Source organism: Serinus canaria, chromosome 1A, assembly GCF_022539315.1.
Source record: "Serinus canaria isolate serCan28SL12 chromosome 1A, serCan2020, whole genome shotgun sequence".
NCBI classification, from domain to species: Eukaryota; Metazoa; Chordata; class Aves; order Passeriformes; family Fringillidae; genus Serinus; species Serinus canaria.
Genome location: NC_066314.1, coordinates 7,875,026 through 7,898,101, shown reverse-complemented (window position 1 = coordinate 7,898,101; position 23,076 = coordinate 7,875,026).

The following is a 23,076-nucleotide window of genomic DNA, read 5'->3' as shown; positions in this document are numbered from 1 at the left end:
GAAGTATTTTCACAGAACATTCTTATTTTGGTGGAACAGTGTTTTTTGATGAAAAGCTGTTCCACAGGAGGGTTTTCTCCCTGCCATCTGTGGTGAAGAGCAAGTTGCTATATCAACAGGGAGAGACAGTCAGGAACAGAAAGGAAAAATCCTGACAGACTGCAGGGCCCTGATGTTACAATATTGTTGTAACCTTTTCATGTGTGCAAGCATTGCTGAATTTAGAGCACTTCAGGGAATTCCCAGGTGCAGAAATTCAGGGCTAAGATCCTGTCTTACAGATGCTAATTAATGACTTGTAATGTGAAATAAGACAAGGAGAGAAAGAGTTAAAATGTACCTATGGTAGCCTCAGCTTTGAGACTCTTTGTGTTAAAGTTAAAAAATAAGCAAACAATTAGAGAGAACAGCTGATGGGCAATCAAGTTTTAAAGCCTAATGGGCTCTGCAGTCTGTTCATAAAAATACATTTGGACACACATCTCACTTCCCAGTCTGGGCACAGACACTGGTGAGAGGCATGTGGATAAAATTAAGGAACTTAGAAAACGAGAAGGGAACAGCTCCTTTGCAATAGTATGTACACTGGGATGTATAGAATTTTTTTATATAAAGGAGGCCAAAAAATTTTACTTTTTTATTAACTGGAGGCATGAAATAATAAAAAAAGCCTAAAGAAATTAAGTGTAAAATTGCTATTGATTCAAGGAAGGTTAAATACAGCTTTCCTTAGGTTCTTGGAAAATACTGGGCTTTATTTCCAATTGTTCTATTGCAATTCAATTAATTTAGTGCATGGAGAGCAGCCAGGGAAAAAATCATTCATGTCACCTATGAGGAACAATTGAAGGTAATTCTGAACATTTCTTCCAAAGACAATCTGAACCCCAAGCAAAGGGTAATAATGATCATATCCTGATAAAGAATTGAGAATTTCACCCCAATAAAAATGGTTTCTGGTGGAATATTTTGCAAGATGTATTCAAATGATATTTGAAATCTCAGAGCTATGGAAAACAATGGCAGAAATCCCACTGGCTTTAGCAAGCTGACAATTTCAGTCAAGATCTTTAAGCTGGAGTCTAAGTTAATGAGGTAACTCTTGTGATCACAGGCCAGTTTTTGAGTGATTTAATTATTTGCTAAACCTGAACTTCAATCTCTTCTACAAATACATAGCTTACACTAGACATTTCAGGAATATATGTAGGGCAGATGGACAGATGACATTTTCAGTATAATGAAATGAATCAGAACTCAGAGTCAATTGAGCTGAAACTTTTTCATTGAGGATGAAGAAAATGAATATCAGCTCTATGTTTGTATTTCTAAATTTACTACATCTGGCTCAGAGGGAGGGTTTTTATGAGCTTCAGAGCCTATCCAAACCCAGAAAATACAGAAAATCTCTCCAAGAAGTTTTTCTAGATGTCACAACATTTTCCACTTAATTCCAGGAGAAGAGAGTAATATGATCTTTACAAAGTTACTGGAATTCTGATAGGAAAAAATCCTGACCAGATTTTCTATTGCTGTAAGTTAACTTATCTGCATTGATTTTGCTGACATTTTACCTCTCCTGGGAAAGACCTCAGACCTGAGGGGTCTTTCCCAAATTCCTTTTTAAAATTCCTTTAATTTGCACATGATTTGCCTTTTCCTTATAAGCTCATGAACCCAAGAATCCTGAAGCATATTCCAATAGGATTATATTTCTTGTTTAAAACATACAGATCAGTTCATGATGCAAACTCCCTGTGAAACTTCCAATTTAAAAAGAAAAATTGTAAACAAAATTATCATTTGGTTGTCTACAGTGTATTTGTTTCTGTTCTTATGGCACTACAAAAAGACTCAGATAAAGATGTCTCATTAAAACAATTCTGTTTTCAATAACTAATCATAAAAGCTTTGTGGTTTGAATAATCTCCCACTGAGTGGGTGTTGCTTTATCAGTTAACAACAGAACATGAAATAGCCAGCAAGTAATCACTGAGGTTATGGGTATGTTGACAGTGGCAGTATGGATTTACTTTTGCAGAAAATAAAGGAGAATATGAAAGAAGACATTTACAAGTCTCACCTTGGTCTGAAACAAAAAAGCCTTGCTGTGCACAGCACAGAGAAAACACACCATGGTTTACAGCAACTTCACATGGGAGCACCCACAGCAGAGAACAGCCACACAACCCAGGCTTCTGCTGATCCCAACCTTTCATCTCAGTATTAGCTCACCTTTAAGAATTCCTGGATCAGAATTATGTTTCTCAACTGGAAGTTTACACTCTTTATATTTACAACATGCTTTTCTCACCAGGTTTTGAAATGCCACAATGGTTGAGGTTTAGTTCAAAGCTTTACTTGTAGCTATGCTTGGATTTTGCAAATTTGTTGTCGTGGGTTATTTCAGGATTTTTCCCCCATTACTGATTTTCTATCACAGTTTTATTTATTTTTCCAAAATAAATCAAAGGTGGAGTTGGTGGAGGTTTATGGGTGTGGTTGCTTAGAGCCCCAAGGAAATTAATTTTTTATCATCCTAAGGATGTCTGAGCTACAGGCAGTCTTTATATAAGCTGATGATCCAAAACACAAGGCTAATTTAATGAGGTGTAAATTACATGTGATGAAGTTCTTCTTCCTTCCTCTTACACTTGTATAAGCAGGGATGCTGCACAGACTGTACTTTGAGATATTCAACAGTCAATTGGTCAAGGTCCTGAGCACATGCTTTACCTAAACCTTTCTTGAGAGAGGAGTTGGATCAAATAACTCTAGAAGTTCCTTCTGGCCTAAAATAACTCTACAATTCAGATTCATCTCTACATTCCATGATTCGAAGAATTAATTTGCTATACCACAAACAAGAATTTGCATGTTTTTTTTTTAATCTAAAATACATTTTTGAATAGTTAGCTTTTTTAGACCTACTTGGTTATATGGAAATTAATGCTCAATTTTGCTTCTGTTCAGGATTTTTTTTTTTTAATGCCAGTTTTAATGTCTAAAAAATGCTGGCTTCCAGTTCTCCATTTGCAAGTACATGGGGGTTTTTTTTGCAATAGTGCTTTAAAGCAAGTGTCTGGAAAAAAAGGTGTTTTATAACTACTGGAAAATTTACAGTAACACATTTTGGTTTGTGATAAGCATAACTTGCTCATTAAAGAGAATCAAGGTTAAATCCTTCAGGAAATGCTGTAGAGCTGTATATTTTTAAAATATCCCTTAATAAAACCTCAGAAATGTTCTGTGTTTCACAAAATATTTATTGCATGCCATTAGCTGAAAACAACACCATCAAAGCTGTGGGAAAGAGGTATATGAGAATGCCAACAGTGATATGAAATTATCTCGCTTGCAAGGTTTCCATTTCCAAATCCACCATAACATAACAAAATTCAGAGAGCAAATCCATCAACCATGAATCAGTGGTTCAAAATCTTGCCTTTCACTCTGGAGTTATGCTAGGTAATGAGCAGGAGTAAAAGGATATGAATAATTCCTGTTGCTTATAGTTCTTGTTAAACATATCTATGGATTGCCAGTTACATAGTACAGCCAAGTGTTTCCTTCAGGCATTTATCATTTTAGGTTGGAAAATATGTGAAAATGGTTCACAAGATTAAAAATTAAAAACAAATTAAATATCTGAGATATTACTATTACCATGGAATTCTTGTAAGTGGCACTAATTACTGAAAGGAATAGAAATGTAGCAAACTGCATTTTTAAAGCTGTGAGCAGCAATGTCTGTTCTTCAAAAAATACCATTTTTCATGACAGACATACTTTATTTTAAGGTTGGGTAGGAAGGGATGAAATTCATCTAGCTCCAAGCACTCTGCCATGGGCAGGGCCATCTTCTAGACCAGCTTTCTCCAAGCCCCATTGTACCTGCCTTGAACCCCATCAGGGATGGGACATCCACAGCTGTTCTGGTACCACCTGGACAGCCTGTTCTGGTGCCTCACCACCCTAATATCCAATCTGAACCAACTCCCTTTCAGTTTAAAGCCCTTCCTCAACAATAACCACTGACAGTTCAAAGGTTTGGGGATTTCCATGTATTTTGGTTTACAGCAATCTACCAGGAAATATTTCCTGGGATGGATCTCCTGATCCCACAGCCCCACTCATTTACTGCCCATGTTTATAATTTTTGTGAGCAGGGCACAAACCACAGAGTCCCATCATACCAGCTATAAGGCAATGGGGAATCTTCACAGAAAGCTTTGTGAGGACACTTGAGGCACGAAACTCATAGTGTATTGTTTATGGACTCCTGAAAATTTTAAAAATAATTTCATTGTTGGTTATTCAGACAAAAAAGGACACGATGGTAAAGTCAAGTTTCTGGTCTCATAAGAGCTGACTTTCCAAGATCCACCAGTGGCAGAAAAAGTACAACATTGCCATCTACATTTGAACACAGTCACTCATGAAATACTGTCATCTTTATTCAGCCTTTTATTCCATCTTCCCCACTGCATCAGAGTTCCCTTGGTAATACTTCTTTCTAGTTGGGCCATCACTGCACATTGGAAAGACTTCAATGGGTGCAATATCATGCCCTTCAAGATTTACATTTGAAATAGTTTAAGATTAAAGGAAACCTATTTAACTAAGTATGTAACTGAAGACAAGGGATTTTGAGCACAGCAGGCAGCGTGGGAGGGTAGAAGACTGTGCAAATGAGTAAGTGATATTGGGAACATTTCTGTGCTTTTCATATCTCCACTTAGCATAGGAATAACTGATAGAGAGGAAAGAGAAATCATGTCATGTGTTGGATGCTTTCCAGACAAATGAAGGAAAAGTCTAAAACACATTGACTGGAATTAATGGAAACATGTTGAATCTAAAGTTCTAAAAGAGTACAATCCTGGTTGGGAAACATATGTTTGAGGATTCCAGCTTGAGGGTGAGAGAAATACAACTTGAAATTCACGGGCCCACATTCCTTTTCAGTAGTTATGTGTGTGATGTGAGTCAAGCACTGCCATCAGCTGCAGGGAGCCACACTGATAAACACTGAGCCACACCTGCTCACAGGGTCCTCTGGTGGTACCCCAAGAGCATCCATGGACATCACATCCTGATCCTGCTGGTGCTTAATAGGTCATTAACAACACTAATTACTGAGCCTTTCCCTGCTAGCTCACAAACCTTAATGTCACTGCCTGGCCAAATGCCATGGACCTTCATTGTGAAAATTGGAACTAATTGATCTTCAAATGAGACTGACCTGTGCCCAGGTCACTGGCCCTGTGGCTCTGCCAGTAAGTGGTTCTTCACTCCTGGAATCAAACCCTCTCAGAATTTCTCTCAAATCAAAAACACAGACAAGTTTCAATTCAGATTAGCATCTAGGGAATTTACTTTAGGGAAACCTTTGAAAATGCTGTCTTCTCATATGTTAAATGAGATGTCTCTTGAAATCCTTAAAACTACAGACTGTAGAAGAAAGAAAACAATTTTAAAGGAATCAGCAGCTGAGTAGGATAAATCCTTGCAATAAAATATTTTTTCAGACCAAAAAAAGAGAATTGTTTCTGGTCTCAAAAAATTAATGTATTTGAGAATGAAAGCAAGGCAATGGTTGGGTTACAGAGTATTTTTTTACATGCTAACTTGTCCTTTTTTCCCAAAAAATTTATTTGGTTGCTAAATTATATTCTAAAATCTCATTACAAAACCCGTGTTTATTTAAAGTCATATAATTTTTCCTTCAAATATGACTTTTTTAATATATTATGAAAGGAAAATTTGGTTTTGCCTTTTATAGAGTTACAACAATCTCCTCAGCAATTTAACAAATGTTCTTAAAAACCCAGCTGTTCCACCCTGATTATTCTATTGATACTGTTCACTCTCATTACTTGAACACTGATTCAATCCATCCTACTTCATTACTAAGAAAATTCATTTAGAGGGAAATATAAGTAGTTATTGCTTTTTGTCACCTCAGGTTTACAAGACTTAAACATTATTCAACACCAAGGTTTTAATCATGGTAATGGTATAACTGGTAATTATTTACATGAATTGAAACCTAGCTGCTGACACAATAAAAAAGGCTACTACATTGTGTAGGTCTAGCTGAGAAGATTTGGGCCAAATTTTTATTTAATGTCATTTGGTATTGGGCCAAATTTTTGTTTATTGTCACCTGATAGAGCTGTATTGGGTTCAGCACAGTTGCCTATACTTATTCTTGATAAAAGGGGTATATTTATAGAACTGTTTCCTTGAGCTGTTTAACAGGTTCAAAAGTAGACATATGTGTGTGTGCTTATATTTATGTATGCAGGTATGAGCATGTGCATCTTGGAGCACGAAATATTGCATTATAGAACTCAAATGTATCATGTCAGTGAGAAAGTGAAAACTGCTGTCAATTATTCATTCAGTTATGGAACATCCTTGTTATTCTTCTCCATCACTGAGAAAGGCTTGAAACTGAGTTTAGAAGCAGAAGAAACAAAACATTGTATGTGTTACTGGAATTCCTGTAAGCCATTGCATTAAACTCTTACTTCAATTTTGTTTGACAGCATTGATTTAAAGCAACAGGCTATGCAATGTCATGTCACATATCATTTGCACTTTGTGTAAGATGATAGAGTGTGGACATGTGTGTGTGTGTGTGTGTATCCTCTGTAGTTTATAAATCAGATTAAGTTCAGAAGAAGCAAGCATTAATTTCTGATGGCTGACCTAAATTTAAAAAAATAGCTGGGTATCCAACAGTGAACACATTCTTGGTGAAAATATCAGTGTGTTATTAAACTATAAATTTAATCTTAAAATTCTATACTTCTAGTAATGAACACCAGCTTGCTGTGAGCTTTCTGTACTGTTCATAAAATTCTGATCAGTAAAATGAACACTTGGAAGTACTGGCTCTTGCTGACAATGGAAAACAGAGGTGTTAAATATAAATCACAGTAAAATGAAATCACCTAAAGTAAACTAAGGTTTTTTTCTATAAAAACATTATAGAGGCATTTTATAATAGAACCAGCTCACAGCTTATAATCACATTTTAACAGCTGTTGCCAAAATAGGTAAAAGCTCTGATAGAAAATTTGATAATTATATGATTTAGGCCTCACAGGCAGCCTAATCAGTCAGAAATGGAGAGAAGCACTGATTCAAGATGATCCTATTGTTATTATTTTTATTACAATAACAAATAGTTTTCACATGCCTCAAGCTTGGGAAATGTCACAAGACTACTACTGGGTAGGACAGGGTAGAAATTACTTAAACTGGAAGAGACAAAAGTAGGACAAAGCATCATCCTTATTTTATAGGATGCAGAGAGCTTAAGGAAGACATTTTCTAGGACACTCAGGATCACAGAATCCCTCAGCTCCATGTCCCTGGTTTCTTCACAGTGAAATGGAAGTAAGTAACTCCTGCAGGCACATTCCCCTCTACATGAGGCCTTTAGTTCCTAAGGGAGGATGCCTTGGGGGATGCTGAGCCTGCTCCATGACACACCTGCATTGCTCTGCTCAGTGGCTGGGTGGCTCTGGCAGGGCAGGAGTTGTGCACCCCTGTCACAAACTGCTGCACAAGGCTTCAGTCCCCTTTCACCTCTCAGAGATGTCCTGTCCCTTGGTCTGGAATACCATCTCAGGCAATAATAGTTTTTTTTCTGAAATATTTTCACCTCTTGTGAAGTACTCAAGTATGTACTAAATTAGAGAATTAAATCTGTCTCTCAAGAAAGTGTGGCAGTCACCTGCAGTACAGTTATTTTCCCCTCTCTCTCAGACGTTATTTTTAGTCAAGTTTCAACAAGAGCTACACCTCAGTGAGTTTCATTGTTTGAAGATTTAGACAGTGGAGGAATGTTTTGAAGGTTCAAATCCCTGAAGTCAGATTTGAATTTGAGCTATCTAATCTAATGTCAGAGCGCTCGGTGTGATGAGTTATTTATTAGGAAGGGAAATTGGTTTGTTTTCTTTTTGAATGGAAGGATTTACTACTTAAGTAATCCTTATCTTCTCCTAAGGGTTTCCATCCTGACTACAGGCACTTATTCACTCAGAGTTCTGGCTTTTCTGAGTTCTGTTTTCAGGTGCTTGTTTTTTGCTCCTCATTGTGTGGGAAGCTGATGTTACTGCTTCAGAGGCTGTGAATTCCACTGGGAGGTCATACATGGAAAATATACCTCTTGTACTTAAACACCCTTAGCATGCCCTATTATCTGAATCCCCTAGTTTGTGGCTACTTATTATGGCCTGTAGGAAACAATAAAACTCCTCCAAGACATTACACTCTTACCCTGTTCCCTAAGGTCTCCTTCTTGGGAATGAAAAGCACCAAATTTTCATTGGAGGATCTGGGTCTTATTCAAATTTTGTCTGTCAAAGTACAGTCACAGAAAAATGAGTTTGTAGGGTTAAAGAAAACCCACCCTCCCCACCCCCTATTTAATGTGTGACTCTGAGAGTTGGGGTTTTTTCCCCTGAAATTAATAATTAATCTATTCTTTCACAATATCTGTAGTAATCCAAATCCGTTGAATCACTCTCTAGAAGAATAATTGATGTGACCCAGATATTACAAGATATCTTTCTTTCCTATGGAAACAGCTGTATTTTGCATGGCATATTCAAGCACAAATTAGGTCAAAACAAAAGAAAACAATTTTTTTAACAGCTATAGAACTCACCTGAACAAAAATAGCTATGGTTCTATTTCTTTTTCTAGTTAATAATTCCTTGGTTTATATTAACTAGTTTGTAGAGCAAGAGCTAGAAGTAAACTAGGTCACTGTCTTGGGCCCAGTTAATATTTAATTTTTCTGCATAAAGTGGAGCAGTTTCGACTGAAAAAAGTGTGGGGCAAGTTAAGTTCAAATTCCTTACAGCTAAAAAGAAAGGCAGCCTTTCTACTTTCCTCATATGTCCTAACCCCTGAGCTATGTATTAATAGCAGAACCTGGAATGCAAAATCTTCATCAATACTTTTTGCAGAATCTCATATTCCAAGTACATTGAGCAACACCAAGTGGATTGGGCAGGAGGTTTTTGTGTTTGTACTTGAATATGGGAGAGATGAGAGCACAAATGAAGTTGAGGCAGATTCTTAGGGAGACCTGAGGATGATTGTAAAACACCATGCTAAAAAGAAGAAAATGGACTTAGAGTACGCACGGATTTAGGAGCAGTTGAAAAGGCAGTCCATGAAAAACTCAGTTTTCATTTTTTGAATCTAAAGATGCAGACATACAAATCTCTTCATGAATACAGCCAAGAACCCTTTTTCAAGGAAAACTGATCAGACAGAGTAACTAAGCAACTCAGCAAAATGGTTAGGAAGCTCCAAAATCATGGATCTGCTTTCGGAAACATCTTTCTTAGGCTCTTTTTTAGGACAGTTTGGCAACCCCAGGAATTAAAGTCAAATTGTTTTAGTCTGTGTCTAGTGTATTAACTATAACAGCAGCCTGTTCTCAGAGCTTGAAGTTCACCAATGAAGGTATAAATCAGCAGCAAGCCACTGGACAGCTGCCAGTGTAAACCAGAGCTCAATGAAAGACAGAAGAGAATCAGGCAGTAAAAAGTGTCTTTTTTCTCTCCATTTTTCCATTTTTATCTCTTCAACGTTAATCCTCTTTGAAGGTATATAAAAACAATTACATTATCTTTGTAAAAGAAAAGGAGGAAGGCTTACTCTGGCACCTCAGTGCTTTATTATTTCACTATATTTCTCTAGATAAGAAAATCCGATTTTTTTACCATTAGCACCAGTTCTAACTGAAAAATGTTTAAAATATATTTTCCTTCCAAGAAAAAATGTCAGAGCTTTTCAGACCCTTTCTTTCTTCTTTCTTCTGGTTCTGCTTATAATATACTGCTCCACCTATTCCTGGTGGCATGACCTGGAGAAGCCAGTGTGTGTTATGACTACCTGGCGTGAGACTATGTTCTGCTTCTCTGTCCTCCAAGTTACCATTCAGGAACTCTTAGATGTTGTCTGCTATATTGGATTAATTGGATTAGTCACCTGACTAAAAACTTTTTCAGGACCAAGTTCTTGCTATGTGATAAAGAAAAAAATAAAAAGAGGAAACGTTAAATTTTTACTCTTAACAGTTCTGGGTTTTTTACACATATATATGGTGAAATGAGAAAAAAAATCTGTGGGAAGTGGTGCTATTCTCCATGGCCAAGAAAATCTGGGAGATGGTGTAGTTGAAACTTTCAGTATTAAGAAAGGGAGTGAAAATACAAAGCAACCTCAAAGGGTGGGCTTTTGTTATTACTACTTAAAGGGGAAAACTAAGGGGCTAAATTGAAATATTAGGTAAGAATGAGCAAACAGGGACTTGGGCAGGGTTGCTTCACTCTCAGAGAGGGAGACATATGGAATAAGTTACTGGTGGAGGTAACTGAAGTACAGTCTCACAGAGATAAAGGGATACCTAAATCTGTTCCTGGAAGGGAGGATTGAAGAATAGGGTGAAAAAAGCAAGTTGGGTGGATTAAGCTAAACTGTGCCAGGACAGGCATGTCAGCACATATGAACCTTTTCTCTCTCTCTGCAATTCTGCTCCTTTAGTTGCTTTTTTTTTTTTTTTTTTTTTTTTTTTTTTTTTTTTTGCTTTATCAGCTCATAACATCAATCTCATAATGTCACTTCAACTCTTTCACATCTGTGAAATTCCTCTGTGCTGTTCAAGCCCCAGTGCATCAGTGAATTCTGCCTGGAGCATTCATATACTCAGGACCAGTATAATGATGTGTTCTTGGTATGCAAGAAGAGTGAAGCAAGTGACAGACAACTAAGGTGAAATTCTTCTCACCTAAATACACTATAAGCATGTGCTGCTCAACAGAAGCTCTCTTTACAGTAACTGGTCAAAAAAAGGAATATCTTAACAATCTATCTGAAATATTTCAGTAGATGAGATTAATCAGGCCACAAGAATTTCTATTTCTCTTCACTCAATAGAAATAGAGCATAGGAAAATTAACACAGAAATTCAGATCTCAGAGGCCTACAGTTCACATGAATTGATGCCACTATCAATGCTCTGTCAAGAAGCAAATCCATTTCCATTTCAGTTATCTACGGCCATTTCAGCAACTCTGACAGGGGCTGTAATTCACAGACACCTGAGCAAAAGGATGTGCCTTGAAGCCAGCCCAGGAAGTCAGCATAAATCTGCTCCAACTCAGTAGCAGAGTCCAATGGCTTTGGTATAAGTCTGTTGTAATATCCCTATTTGGTTTTGAGAAAAATAATTTCTCTGGGTAACACTCCACTGGGATGTGTAGCTCTAACCTGCAACAGGAATTACACCCTTTCATGAGAAATGGGTAATGCAAAGAAATGGATAATGAAATCCAGGCTGGAGAAGGCCTTGAGCAGCCTGGTCTAGAGGGAGCTGTCCTTGCCTATGGCAGGCAGGCTGGGACTAGATGATCTTTAAGGTCCATTCCAGCCCCTTAACTCTCTATGATTCTATGAAATAATGCTTGATGCTCTCCCACTATAATTTTGGAAGAAGTTTGACTTTATACAAAACTCTTAAATATCCCAGAGGGGGATTATAGTCACCTGCTTGGGTCACACAGCCAGAACATGGGGCAGACAGACAGAGCTCTAGTGGAAAAGGGGGAAAACTACTTCTTTCAGCATCACATTCATCTGTAGAGAGAACCAACTTCAAAGGAAGAATTGTCTCAGCTGTTTATCAGATCATTTTTATGTCTGAACTAGTTATCCTCAGGGTTGCAGGAATAACAGATCATGAATCCTTCAAGACATCCCATTTTCAATGGTGAAGAGTCCTCTCCAGGGATGTGCTGGAAATCCCTGGTATAGATCAGATAAAGGAGGAAACTGAGCATTTCTTTTCCAGATTCTGAGTGGTAACCTTACACACTGGACAGCTGAGTTACAGAAAAGAGAATAAAATTAATACATCCTAAACCTGTCTTGTCCAAATATTTACTACATTTTGCATTCAGCTGAAAGTGCTTGGAATTAAAAACCTCGACATATATGTTTGTTTATTTGTGGTTTTTTGCTCTGTTTTTTTTTTTTTTTTGTTTTTTTTTGTTTTTTTTTTTTGTTTTTGTTTTGTAACTGATAAAGGCTTTCTCTGAAGATTAAATACTGATTTGAAAAATAAACTACAAGTCTTTAGAACAAACCTAAACTTGTAACAACTGAGATGGCCTAAATGATCTTAATAGGAACACTGCGGGTATTGTTGTTAACTGGGCACCATAAAAAACTGTGCATAAAGCAAAACTTAGTTTAAGTGAAGATCTTACCACTCTCCTTTTTCTACTGCTATTTCCCTCTCCTTTCAAGAGAAAAAAAAAGTAAAGAAAAAAATTTCTAGTAAAAATATGATGGAAAATTATCAATCTATTTTAAAATATAATGTTTTATAGAACGTCTAAGTTGTTTGTATCCACTGCTGCACTGTTGCAATTTTAATAATTCTATTTACTGTATTAAACTACTGCACATGAAGAACTTTAAGTGGTTCTTTAAAATACCACTGAAATCACTACAATATTATGGATGTATTTCAAATAAATTTGTGACAATTAAGATTCTCATCCAAATTTCTTTAACTTCAAAATCCTGCTGGATCACATGTGTAGCTTTGCTACTTTTTTTAGAGGCCTGTTTTGATTTAACATGTGCCACTGTGTTCTTTCATTGTTTAGAGAAACTAATGAATGATATGAAATTATTATGTTGTGTCATTTTTCTTACTCTTCCCATATTCTGTTGTGCAACCACTGCCATGCTCTTGCTAAGAACCTTGGCTGCATTCCACTCTGAGTTCTTTCTTAATGACTTCATCTGCAGGACTACAAAGATTCATAATCAGTTCCTATCCAAGCCCTGAAATTAATTTTGTGGAAATCCATCTCTGTATGTTACAATGCTGGCTATTGAAGCAATCTTGAAAGCAGACACCATGTGGGGGGAAGGAAGGAGGGGAGCAGGGAGAGAAAAAAAGAAAAGAAAGAAAACTTTGGCCCCAGCTCACAGAAATCAAGCTGTGTTCTGTGACACTCAAAAAAAAGAGGGTGGTCTCCTCCCCACCAGAAGTCACGCAACAGAACAGATCCCCTCACCAAGCTGCTGTCTGTGCAGTTCTCTGTTTCCTTTCCTTAGAGGAGAGAAGAGATGCCTCTCTTGAGAGTGTGAGCAGGTGAAGAAGTTTTTATTCACAACAGAATCTCTGAAGGCTACCACAAACTTAAATGTCTACTGGGACGTCTCAGTGATTTTAATGTCAAACTTCTGTACCTGGTTCAGACAATAGAGAATACTGAAAAGTCTTAAATTAGGTACATAGAGTGAATTTTCAAACTCTTTCACCTCTTCCAGGTGGTATCTCAAGTCTTTGAGTAGGATGTGTAAAAACCTGTGTGGGTTTAGCAACCACAGCTGAGCATCTGAATGTGCTGAATAGATGTTCAGCAGTCCTTTACAAGACATAAGTGGAGTTTGGTCTTCTTTCTTTATTTTCTTACATCAGTGTGTTAGAAAATCATCTGGAATTACCTCTGTGCAAGATTTTTTATCACTTCAAAGTAACATTTATCATTTTGAGCAACAACCATTTGGGTAACAATGATTCTTGTTAATCCATGACTTCTGCAGGAACAAACAGAGAATATTAAAGAGCACAAGATACAAGTCGATATTCACCACTGAGTATGAGAATGATGACTTGGTCAACTGAGGCTTAATATAAACTGAGATACTCAGATTTTCACATCAGTACTGTATGAAAACACCGGTTTTGTGCCAATGATTCTGAAAACAAAAAGGGAGGGACAGTCAGGGGAGCCTGTTGTTTAATTTAAGGTCCTGTTTTTACCTCCAGGATTGGTGTTGTATGCACAGTAGTCTGCATGTGGCTCCCTGAACACTTCCCTGCTTATTTCTCCTACTGGTGTTGACACTATAAGTCTGTGTTTGGCAAAAACTCATGGTCAAATGTCAGTCTTCTTGTAAACACATGCACACAAGTATAGAGATGAACAACTGGATTTGGCTTATTACCTTATTGACTTGGAATATGTTGGGTTCAGGACACAAACAAGAGCCTTGCCTCAGTAAATGCTACAAAGGACAGCATTTTCCAACTCTGCTCCTTTCCATAGCTAAAAGGAGCAATGGAAACAAGGCAAAAAGTCTGTTGTCATTCACAGCAAAAGTCTCAGCCAGAAAACATCTACTGTTAGAGAAGTTGCAGTTTACCTAGGAAATCAGATCCTCAGACTTTAATACAGAAGTGATCATGTCTTTGTAAAAACTTCATTCCTCATGAAACTGTGCCAGATACTGACATTGTCTGCTGGCGTCCGACTGACACACTGCAGTGGTAATAAATGGGGCACTGTATGTCTGAGCTCCCTAGCTGAGATATGACATTAACTCTTGACCTTCAAATGAAAAGAAAACTCAGTATCTCCTGTTACTATTATAAATGTTGACTTTAGTATTCATTATTAAAGAACACATTTCAGTCTCATTCCACTCTGCATCATGCGATGTATGGATCCATAGCAGTTTTCACTGGTACTGTTTCTTTTCACTTTGTCTGCATCTGATAAGCCAGAAACCTTGGGGACTGAACCAAAACACAAGCATTACTGAAGAAACAGGCCTGGGAGATTTTCTGCTTCATCTCATGACACCATGCTTGTGTAATGCTATAGAGTAATACAGCCTTTATTTTATGGCATATGAAAATGTGAATGCATTTCATTGCTTTCTTATAAGAGTGTGCACAAACCCCACATAGAAGTAACACATTGGTTGGTATTTCTTAGGCCTTCTTCTGGGTCATTTCATAATTAGGATCTGTTGTAGTTTCCAGTGATGGACTTCAGCTCAAACCACAGAAAATTTGGCTTTTCTGATCCACAATCCTTTATCTCAGTTTCTAACACTTAAGCAAAACACTTAAGCAATTAATTATTGCAGTCAGAGGCAAAAGGTTGCATATTTCTTTAAAAAGTACCCACTCTGAAATTTGAAGAAAATGTGCTGAAATTAGACCAGCCCCTGTTACCTCTTTGCAGGGCATTAGCAGTTTAATCCATGAATGGCACAATTACAGGCATTATTGTGAGAAGTCTGTTTTTTAGTCTTCCTAGTCCAACAAACAACAAGGTTATTAATTTTCTTATGAGTGGAATGGATGTAAAAATTTGAAACTCAAAGGATATGTTCCAGCAACCAACTTGAAAATGTTGATTTTTCAGTTTGGAATTCCATTTTTCTGAATGACTTTATCATGGACAGTAAGACAGGCAGGACTGTCTCACTCCTGACTTGTGACTGCTCTCCCTGTGGCCCTGCAGAGAAAGAGGCTAGAGTAAGTAAAGGATTACTATATATTTAAATTAAGCCCAAGTTTTGTTGTCTCTTAACTATTGCCATCTAATCTCAGAGGAGACCTGAAAATAGTCTTGTTTCTACTGGACAAATCTTTGAATGACCATTGCTTCTTCTCAGCCCAGGCCAGACTTTGGATACTTTGATCATCTCCCTGTTGCAGGTGGAACTCCAGAAGAGCCTACACAACACAGAGATCAGTTTTTACACTGACATCAAAGAGATGTCCTTAACACTCCCAGCCTGAACTGGGTGAAAAGCTTAGCCATGAGAATACACTCATTTTGCTGTGACACACTCATCTTGGGACCACAGAGGCAGGCCAACCCTGGTGTAACTAATCAGGACGGAAATGCAACATGCATAAAGGTGACCTTTCCTATAATACACATTAACTTATTTTCCTTGCTAAGGATATAGACAGATTGTTCCAGTTCATTATGATTCTTTGTAACAAACTGATGCATGGGAACCACACCAGACAACAGCACTAGGGCACAGAAATGCATCCAGGCTGAAATAAGCTGACAGTGACACTGGAGAGGCAAGTCCTTAGAACCATGTTCCATTCTTATACATCCTTGTAGAGAGAATTTCTATGCAACCATGCCCATGTTTGGATTTTTTTTCCTGTGCATGCTTGAAAAAAATATGACAACACACCAGCAGAAATGTATCAGTGTCACTGAGCCAGATTGCTGCCCTCCTAACCAGGAATTAATCCTGCTAATGTCAAAGGGCTGATGGATGTCTTCAACAGCAGTAAAGAGTTCACAGCCTTGCCCACAGAAATAGGCTCTTAAATCAGAGCATGTTCTTATCTTTGGAGCTTGAGTAGCCATTGACTCTGGGGCTATTCCTGATCATCAGCTGAGAGATATCTGGCTCTGCAGTTAGCCCTCACAATTACAATTCTCAGGAGTATTTCCCCTGCTGTCATCAAATCTGTCACAGATTACTCCTGTGGCCTTTATATGGACATGGAGCTGGTAATTGCTCTCCTGCTGACTGCAGAGGCATGGGTGAAGATTGCTCCAATATGAGACAGAGCAGCTCAGTAGAATGCTGCTCTGCTAAAACACTGAACACCAAAGTAAAGCTAAAGCACTCCCTGACAGGGATTTTCTTGCCTGTGCATGAAGAGCACAGCTGGCCTGTCAGTCTGTTCACCTGAACCCTCACCTGCTTCTTTCCAGCTTTTGCCTGTAAAATGAACTCCTTACTGAAGGGAATAATCTTCTTCCCCTCTTTACACAGCTGACAAGGGCATGGCTCTAAACACCACACAAATTCAAATGGTGAATGTGGGTGACAATTTGTGACTATATTGCTCTCCAGCACAACCACTGAGAGCAAAATCGTGGTGATTCAATCGTGTCACATATCACAGAGAAAAGGGTGATCATTTTTTCATGAACTTTACGATTTAAATTGTCAGCCCTCAGAGTTATGTCCTCTACAGAAACCTTTCAATGTGTAATTTCACCTTTGCAAATACAGTTTGGGAGTTGTGAACCAGGGTCACTTTATTCTGCTGAGTACAGCAAGAAACCATAACTAAGTATTGGAGAGTTACTGCAGTCTTGCTCAATTATTTTGTATTTCTTGCAGCAAAGCATAGTGAATCATGCAAAACACATTGTTTCATTTTGCTTTGGAAGACACACTTCTTATTGAATGATGTGTGCATAAAATGTGTTGGAAATCAGTACATTATTTGCAATGGGACTCCATTTTTCATGGGAGCTTCTAGGGGGTGCACTAATACTTGTAATAAATAGCAGGAACAAACCCAGAACACAAGTTTGGCTACACCACTGGTTGTAGAGTCACAAAAACATCTTAAGGGAGATGAAATACCTTCATGCATGTTCAATTCTTTGTTCTGGCCTGTCACTGTGGGGTAATGACTCTTTCAATTAGGAATTGGACTGAGTCCACCAATTCATGTCAAAATACAATCTTCCCATAATGATGGAGACAACCAAATGGGCAGAAGATATTGCCTGATTTGTAACTGTTAATACAGACATGAAGAGTCAGCATGCCCTACATTCCAACTTGAAGGGTCTCATATATAAAAATGGAGATGAAAGAAGTTACCAAGTGTGTCAGGTTTTTTTTTCTTCTGAAGGATTTTGTTCTTCTAATAGCTAAAACAATAACTAGCTTCAATTTGCTTTATAAATAAATTCATGCACAATAACCACACAAAATTTGATATAATGGACTCCACAATGATTAATAAGCATTCAATATTTGTGTGGGGTTTACTGCATGTCACCATGTTAGGGTGAAGACTTGTTCTAATGAAGTCTAGTTCCCCTGTCATTGTTGACTTTCTTTATACTAAAGCCATTTAAATTCTGGTTTTGAAAATCCTATTTGCATCTCTAATGCCTAGATCTGAATGTTTTCCATATGAGGAAAGAGCAAATACATTAGGATTCTTAGGCTTGGGAAAAAGACTGATAGGGGAAAATGACAGAGGGCTTTAAGTCACAAACTCTGTGCAGAACGTGAACAGAGTGAATATTCACCTCATAGCACAGGGATCAGCAGACATATAATGAAAGCATTAAGGAGTGAGTTATACACCAAAGCAGAGTATTTTTTTACACACAACATGTAATTACATTATAGAGCTCATAACCACAGGATTTCATGGAGGTAAAAAATACACATGGATGTAAAAAGGAACAAATGAATGGAGAGTAAATCAACTGGTGTTACTAAACATGATTTGCCAGAACGAAATCTGGATCACGAAGTTCTAAAACCACTGATTACTGGAAAATTTGCTAGACCAAGACGTTTTTGTGCATGTGTTTGTTCCTTTCCCCTTTGCCCATGTGTCTGCTGCTGCCCAGCCTCAGGGAGAAGATGGGAGGTGAGGAGGACCTTGGTCTGATAGGCCTTCTCCCCTCTACCCTAAATGTCCCATGGGATGAATGTCACCTCATGCATCAAACTCAGATATCTGCTGTGTAAATGCCCATGTGAAAGTCCTCTTCATAGGCTGAGAGGAGCAACAGACACTTCTGGAGAACAGAAGTTTGGGTTGTTTCAGGGATCTGTATTAGGGAGGAACAAAATGAACTGTAAACACAAGAATTTCTGCCCACCAATACTAAAGAAAATGTAGATTCCCATCTTAAATGAGGGCATCTACTATATTGGTTGGATCAGATATGTATGATTCCTGTTACTATGGCTCTGTGCAGAAGAAAATAACAAGATTTTTTTCTTCCAGACCTCATATTTGTGCCTCATTTCATATTCAATCAGTTGAGTAAGTTACTAAAGAAAATGAAACAAAAAGGATCTGTCTCAACATATTGCTTGTCATTAAAAGTATCATAAAGAAGAGTTTATAAGCTGACCCAATTTTTATAAAATGTCTACATATGGTCTTCTGTCCCATTGAAATTATTAGATTTAGAAATGTGTTTAAGATCTTAGCTGAACTGGAACCAGAATGAAATATGGTGGAATGAAAGCCACCAAAGTATCTGAGACATTGAAATATAGTTCAGTTCCATTAATAGCAAGTCTCTGTTTCAAGTAGAGCTGATCTGACAAAAGCAAAGCAAAATTACTCCAGTATATAAAAATGGGTTCCTCTGGGCTGGTAAATTCTGATATAAATTATTAAATCCCACAGAGACTTTTTAGATCAAAAGAACTTTGTACTTTCTTTATGTAGCCCCTTCTACAGAGAAAAGAAACTGCCAAATATCCTGCAAGGCAGATGTGAAAATATGATCTTTTAAAGCAATTGTGACTTTCTTGCTTTCCCGTTTATTTTTTTTTGCTGCATCCAAAAGCTCTGTGGATGTAGGACTGTATGACATCCACTTACAGATCTAATGCACAACACAAAAACCTAAACCTGTGCTTCAGAGGTTGCCCCTGTAAATGCAGACCACTACTTTGGAGTGAACTGGGGAGGTACCAAGAGACACCAACAGTCTTTTCAAACTATACTGTTACTTTTCTAATTAAAAATTTAACCATTTCTACATGTTCCTCCAAAAGGAATGCTGCAGTTTTAAAGATGCAGTCCTGGATGCACATTACAATCCTCAATTTTCCTGAAAACAAACTGATCTGCACATTTAATTTCTCAGACATCCAGACACCGTATTTTTTTCAGAAGAAAAAAATTTAAAATGATGGAATCATTAAGGTTGGAAAGATCTCAAGGATCATTAAATCCAGGCATTAATCCAGCACTGCTGTATTCACCACTAAACCATGTCTCCAAGTGCCACATCCACACACCTTTTGAACAAATATAGAATGCAATTCTTCCACATCCCTGGACAACCTGTTCCAACGCTTCACCACTCCTGCAGTGGAGAAATTTTTTTTAATATCCAATCTAAGCATTCTCTGGAGCAACTTCAGGCCATTTTCTCTTCTCCTATCACTTGTTACCTGGCAGAAGAGAACAACTCCCACCTGGCTATAACCTCCTTTCATATTCCTAGGGATTGGTAAGTTTCTCCCTGAGCCATCTCATTCGGAATATTTTATTTTTCTGAATTAGCAACATTTAAAAAAAATAATTTTCACACTTTCTGCTTAATATAAGCCAAGGGTAAAAAAAAAATCTACTGACAATCTGAGTAGGGACACTCAATTGACAACATGGAACTTTGCCTTCTAATTTTATTCAATTAGGATTTACTGGGAAACACAAAATAGGCCTTTAACTGGGGAAACAAAACCTGTGACACTCTTCTCCTTCTGAAGCCCTAACCATCCTATTACACAGTTAGAGCTTATTTCGTTTTTCCTAATTCACTCTTGGGGACAGTAAATCTTGTATCCATTTCCCCACTGGAGAGGTAGGAGGTGCCTCTGCCCTCCCCCATTAACCCTCTTGACATAAATTCTGGCTGTCATTCACCCTCCTGGGAATGAGGAAATATGGGTCTGCTCCCCTCTGTCTGAGGAAGGAAGAGAAACCAGTTTCCTCACTTCCTGTGCAAGTGGTCTAAGTGTTACATTATGGCACTAAAAGCCACCTCTGCAATCACTTACTGATCCAGTGTCAGCACTTCAGGGTTTGTCTCAGATGGATTTAGTGAGAGTTATCATCTTTCTGTGCATTAGATGCACTTTAATGGACCATAGGCAGCCAGTCAAAAGCTCAGATGGGGATGAAGCTCTTTGCCCCAATCTTGATTAGGTTTAGGTAGAAAGCAAACAGAGAGGCATCAGCTCACTTGCCTGGTTGATTCAAGATAGGACACCTGATCTGAGATGCTCTGAAGTTGCTGGACAGACAGAAATACCTACCAACAATATTTGTGCCCCTCCAGACTAGAAGAAAAACCCATACAGGATACCCAGTCTTGTGAAAATACTCCAGTCATGTATGTTAATAAACCTGAAATAATATCTGAACTGCTCAGGCTAGGGCTGTTTCCAGCTAAACCTGAAGTAGAAACAGACCTCAGAAGTCAAGTAGAGATTCACCATGGAAGTGTGGGATTAGGGGGCATTGGCATAAAGTTTATTCAGATTGCACTTTTCAGCATTTATACTTCAGCTTCATTTCAAGTCAAGTATCCAAGAATGAATAAAAGATAAATTCCTTTGGGGATCTGAGCTTTACTTACCAAGCCAAGCACTACATTTGCCTTGCATTGCTCAGCTGCTGTACTTGAGGAATACACTAAGGAAGAAATTGTCTCTCAGGAGCAGAGTACCAGGTTTCACATGTCTCTGCAGGGTTGATAGTTCACTGGAGAGTTATGGAGCCAAGATTCTGCCAAAATTTTCTTCTTGCTCTAGTTATTCTGAGTGTAGATTCACAGATCCAGAAGGTCATAAAGGGTCAAGGGACAACCTTAAACATAAGCTCCTTTATATTTGTCTACACTCCATAAACTCTAAACTTGCCTGATGACATCTGGCACATCTTACTCTTTCGTTCTGTACAGAGGGTCTCTTCTCTCAATACTATATAAAATTACTAGTCTTGTGAGACATGTGAATTTATAGTGTCTGAAAATCATTCTTGCTTATCTGCATGTCTTCACCTAAATAATATTTCCAAAAGTCAAGTCTTATATTTATTCGAGGCACTGAACTTGCAAAGCATAAAATTTCTAAGCTGGGAATGTTGGCATTTCTAAGGTCAGCAGCAAAGATTGGTTTGCAAACCTAACTGAAGTTTTGATTTGCTTCAGTGCCATGCAACAGCTTGGCTTTTAGAGCATCAAATTGCTTATTTAGTACATTTAATTAAACTTCTAAGACTGCTTGGCAAGCTTAAACTCCACTTGTTGCAATCAGCAGCATGGTGATTATTTATAATTTCATGAAGATTGCTTCCATCTGTACTTCAGTGCAATTAGGGAGTTTATTCATAATTCATTAATTTTAAAGATGTGTACATAAAACATGATTCTGTGCTCCAACTTTATGTGTTACGATTTAACGACACTTAAGAATATCTGACAATTAACAATGTTTCAACAAACTAATGATTTGTAAAAGCAGAGTAAAATTTAGCAGCTAGAGTTGGAATTTAGCCTTGTTGCTTTGGGTGAAGTACATGCCTACATGAGAAAGTAGAGAAATGCCTTTTTCAAGGCTAATTGTTACCTCTGTCCTTTTGTGCTGTGGATTTAAGACAGTCTCTAAGTATCAGAAAGGAGAAATGCAGGGAAAGGGTAAGAAAGAAGAAAGCAATTCCAGCAACCTCTCAAGAATTCAAATATTGGACCCGAACAGCAGGCAGAGCTGAAAAAAGTGGATTTGGTGTGTTCTGGTATTTCCTGTGCTTTCTGGTGGGTGACACCAACTGTGATGCAGAGATAATCCATATTTGTAGTAAACTCTGTACTCCAGTTTGGATGGGGCCCTGAGAAACCTGACCTGGCAGATGGCATCCCTACCCAAAACAGGGGATTAGAACTCAGTGATCTCTAAGGTGCCTTCCAACCCAAACCATTCTGTGATTCTGTGAAATATTGGTCAAGATGACATACAAAATTTTGATAATACAGTCATGGATTAAAAAAAAAATAAAATTGAGATGTACATAATAACTAAAATATTGCTTTTAACATCATCTCATATTTAGTACATTTTCTCTGTGGTCATATTCAGGGAGATAAAACAGATGGAGTGCTAAATTTACAGACTGAGCACTTTGGTCAACGAATGATTTTGCCAGAAATGTCAAATGTTATAAGACATTGCACTTATGGTCCAAGTTCTTGACTAGGTGCTCCTCTATGTGCTGGTAAAGTACAATGTATAAACAGGGTAAAAAAAATTTAAGACTCCTAAAGCAATAGGAAATTATTGAAACCAAATTTTATTTTGTCAGATTTTGCTCACAATGTCCTCTGGCCTACTGGTAAACCAGTAGCCTTAGCTATATCCTTTTTTCCCTCACCTTGCAGAACTTCTACTTGCTTGGTTTGGAGCACTATGAGAGAGTTTGGTAAAGGACTTAAAATACTGTGAATTTTCTTTAAAACTGACTGCAACCAAAGGGCAGCTTAGACACTTATGTACCTGACTGAATGAGTGTCAGGACAAAAATCAAGCTGCACATCAGGGCAAGCATCCAGAGAGAAACACAACTGGTGACACTGAACAAGACCTGAGGCTTCAGAAAATCCCAGTTCAGCAGAAATAGGGTCAGTA